We start from the raw sequence: 4,759 nt of genomic DNA, 5'->3' as shown, positions 1-4,759 counted from the left end.
GTTGACAAGGCAAGCCTTTTAGGTGAGGGGACAGTGTGGATGTCGCACCTGTTCACTAGCCCTGGAGCCGCTGGGAGTCTTTGATGGTCCCCATAAAGTCACGAAAATGTTGACCTAAAAAAATCAAACTGCCACTTCTTTGAGATGAGCAGAAAATTGCTATTTGGGGTTGGTTACAGGTGGCTCAGTAGTAAAGGATTCGCCTCCCCGTGGAGGAGATTTGGATTCAATCCCTGGGTCAGGAGGATCCCCTGGTGAAGGAAATGGCAACCCACTCATGTATTCTTGCCTGGAGAATTCCATGGACAGAGAGTTGGACGTGACTGAGCTACAGAGCTAAGACCATAGCGATCCACCGGCAAGTCCCAACAGGGCAAGGGAAAGAGAGTGCTCTTACTGAGAGGAAGAGGAAGTTGAGAGGACTGTAGTAAACAGAGTCCATGGCTTTTTATTGGCTGAGTTCCAGCAAGGAAGTTCCGTTCAGTCGCACAGTTGTGTCCAACTCTTTGTGACCCCATGGACTGCAGCATGCCAGGCTTCCTTGTCCTTCACCAACTCCTGGAGCTTACTCAAATTCATGTTCATTGAGTTGGTGATGCCATCCAATCATCTCATCCTTTGTCATCCCCTTCTCCTCCCGCCTTCAGTCTTTCCCAGCATCAGGGTCTTTTCAAATGAGTCAGCTCTTCGCATCAGGTGGCCAAAGTATTGGAGTTTCAGCTTCAACATCAGTCCTTCCAATGAGTATTCAGGACTGATTTCCTTTAGGATGCACTGGTTGAATCTCCTTGCAGTCCAAGGGACTCTCAAGAGTCTTCCCAACATCACAGTTCAAAAGCATCAATTCTTCGGTGCTCAGTTTTCTTTAGAGTCCAGCTTTTCACATCCATACATGACTTCTGGAAAAAACATAGCCTTCACTAGATGGATCTTTGTTGGCAAAGTAATGTTTCTGCTTTTAAATATGCTATCTAGGTTGGTCATAACTTATCTTCCAAGAAGTAAGCATCTTTTAATTTCATGGCTGCAGTCACCATCTGCAGTGATTTTGGAGCCCCCCAAAATAAAATCTGCCACTGTTTCCACTGTTTCTCCATCTTTTTGCCATAAAGTGATGGGACCCGATACCATGATCTTAGTTTTCTGAATGTTGAGCTTTAAGCCAACTTTTTTACTCTCCTCTTGCACTTTCATCAAGAGGCTCTTTAGTTCTTCTTCACTTTCTGCTGTAAGGGTCGTGTCATCTGCATATCTGAGGTTATTGATATTTCTTCCAGCAATCTTGATTCCAGCTTGTGCTTCATCCAGCCTAGCATTTCTCATGATGTACTGAGTACAAGTTAAATAAACATGGTAACAATATACAACCTTGACGAACTCCTTTCCCTATTTGGAACCAGTCTGTTGTTCCATGTCCAGTTCTAACTGTTGCTTCCTGACCTGCATACAGGTTTCTCAAGAGGCAGGTCAGGTGGTCTGGTATTCCCATCTCTTTTAGAATTTTCCACAGTTTATTGTGATCCACACAGTCAAAGGCTTTGGCATAGTCAATAAAGCAGAAGTAGATGTTTTTCTGGAACTCTCTTGCTGTTTTGATGATCCAGCGGATGTTGGCAATTTGATCTCTGGTTCCTCTGCCTTTTCTAAAACCAGCTTGGACATCAGGAAGTTCAAGGTTCACCTATTGCTGAAGCCTGGCTTGGAGAATTTTGAGCATTACTTTACTGGTGTGTGAGATGAGTGCAATTGTGCGGTAGTTTGAGCATTCTTTGGCATTGCCTTTCTTAGGGATTGGAATGAAAACTGACCTTTTCCAGTCCTGTGGCCACTGCTGAGTTTTCCAAATTTGCTGGCATATTGAGTGCAGCACTTTCACAGCATCATCTTTTAGGATTTGAAATAGCTCAACTGGATTCCATCATCCCACTATCTCTGTTCATAGTGATGCTTGCTAAGGGCCACTTGTCTTCACATTCCAGGATATCTGGCTCTAGGTGTGATCACGCCATCATGATTGGATTGTGAAGATCTTCTTTGTACAGTTTTTCTGTGTATTCTTGCTGCCTCTTCTTAATACCTTCTGCTTCTGTTAGGTCCATACCATCTGTGTCCTTTATTGTGTCTATCTTTGCATGAAATTTTCCCTTGGTATCTCTAATTTTCTTGACAAAATGTGGTCCAGTTGAGAAGGGAATTGCAAACCACTTCAGTATTCTTGCTTTGAGAACCCCATGAACAGTGTGAAAAGGCAAAAAGATCAGACCCCGAAAGATGAACTCCCCAGGGTTGTTACGTGCCCAATGCTACTGGAGATCAGTGGAGAAACAACTCCAGAAAGAATGAAGAGACTGAGCCAAAGCAAAAACAATACCCAGTTGTGCATATGACTGGTGATGGAAGCAAGATCTGATGCTGTAAAGAGCAATATTGCATAGGAACCTGGAATGTTAGGTCCATGAATCAAGGCAAATTGGGAGTGGTCAAACAGGAAATGGTAAGAGTGAACCTCAACATTTTAGGAATCAGCGAACTAAAATGGACTGGAATGGATGAATTTAACTCAGATGACCATTATACCTACTACTGTGGGCAAGAATCCCTTAGAAGAAATGGAGTAGCCATCATAGTCAACAAAAGAGTCCATAATGCAGTACTTTGATGCAGTCTCAAAAACAACAGAATGATCTCTGTTCGTTTCCAAGGCAAACCATTCAACATCACGGTAATCCAAGTCTATGCCCTGACCAGTAATGCTGAAGAAGCTGAAGTTGAATGGTTCTATGAAGACCTACAAGACCTTCTAGAACTAACACCCAATAAAGATGTCCTTTTCATCACTGGGGACTGGAATGCAAAAGTAGGAAGTCAAGAAACACCTGAAATAACAGTCAGATTTGGCCTTGGAGTACAGAATGAAGCAGGTCAAAGGCTAATAAAATTTGCCAAGAGAATGCACTAGTCATAGCAAACACCCTCTTCCAACAACACAAGAGAAGACTCTACACATGGACATCACTACAGATGGTCAACACTGAAATCAGATTGATTATATTCTTTGCAGCCAAAGATGGAGACACTCTATACAGTCAGCAAAAACAAGACCGGGAGCTGACCTCAGATCATGAACTTGTTATTGCCAAATTCAGACTTAAATTGAAGAAAGTAGGGAAAACCACTAGACCATTCAGATATGATCTAAATCAAATCCCTAACACTTATACAGTGGAAGTGACGAATAGATTTAAGGGAGTAGATCTGATAGAGCGCCTGATGAACTATAGACAGAGGTGATATTGTTCAGGAGACAGGGAGCAAGACCATCCCCAAGAAGAAGAAATGCAAAAAAGCAAAATGGCCGTCTGAGGAGGCCTTACAAATAGCTGCAAAAAAGAGAAGCAAAAAGCAAAGGAGGATAGGAAAGATATACCCATTTGAATGCCAAGTTCCAAAGAATAGCAAGGAGAGATAAGAAAGTCTTCCTCAGTGATCAGTGCAAAGAAATAGAGGAAAAGAATAGAATGGGAAAGACTAGAGATCTCTTGCTAGGAAAGGAGTCTTTTTTTCCTTCCAGTTGGGCTCTGCTACTGTTGCAGGGTCCAAGAGCTCCCTCTTCTGTCCTCCTGACTCAATTAATTGAGGCTTCTGTTTATTTGTGGTGTTTGTTTTATATAAGACATTCTTTCTTACTGGTGTGCAGATGTCTTCTAAGATTAACATCTATTGAAAATACTTCATCTCTTCCATTGAAGTGTACTTGCCTAATTCCTAATGGTCTATGTTTGATGGTGAGAGAGGGGGTTTTTCTTCATTACATTAGCTTATAAAACATCTTCCTGTTTTTAGTTCATGTCTCATTCATGATTCCTCTTTTCCTGGTGTCTCCTCAGTCTCTTAAGGATTTTGAAGAATAAAATGGTTCTCTTATTGTTTATAACCTCTGGTTACTTAAGGCTAAGGACCACTTTGTTAAATCTAATTTGTTGTTCTTGGCTGTTTTACCTGTCCATGTGTATGTTTTAATTCCAGCTCTACCAGGTGAGTGAATCTGATAGGTGCTTAAGTGCTCAGATGACAAGAATCATCTTAATAGGAATGAGGTAGATTTTCCCTAGTATCCTTTCATTAGGAGACTTGAGGCTATTTTAAAAGATGGTGGTGTTTTACAGAGCCTAGTATAGGGTTTTACAAATAAATACTACTCAAGAAATAACTTTTTTATTTGGTTTTATTGTTGAAGCCTAGTGAAAAAGAAGTGTTCTAATTTATGTAGGGAGAAGATAAAGTGGGACTTCGTCAGGGAAAGTGGGGGGCAAGAAAAATGTTGATTGACAGAAGTCTGTTAAACAGGAAATATCAGAAAATATATTTTTTGCATCAACAGGAAGGTTGAGATGACTTAACAAAACATCAAGTGGTTATTAGACTCCAATAATTACCCTAATCTGTTTCTTTTACAATTATAATGTACTTGTGTTCTCTATTATATAACTAAAAATACAGTATACATATTAATCTTTTAAGTAACATTATATAGTAGACCTAGCACTATTTAGTCAAATGCTTTTTAATTTCGGTTGATTTTATAGCATCTAACCCCTAGAATCTGTATACTAAATGCTTTTTCTGAAGCTATTGACTCTTCTCCCCATTTTACAAGGATAGTAAATTAAACTGAAAGTCCAGTTATGAAATGACAGGTCGTTTACTTGTGAGAGGTTTTTCAGGAACCTTCTTGATGGAGTAACTACATCTAAATTAC

The sequence above is a fragment of the Bos grunniens genome, chromosome 7, assembly GCF_055505025.1.
Source record: "Bos grunniens cultivar Pamir isolate PY7600 chromosome 7, Bosgru_T2T1.0, whole genome shotgun sequence".
In the NCBI taxonomy this organism is placed as follows: domain Eukaryota; kingdom Metazoa; phylum Chordata; class Mammalia; order Artiodactyla; family Bovidae; genus Bos; species Bos grunniens.
Note: the sequence above shows the minus strand (reverse complement) of the source record.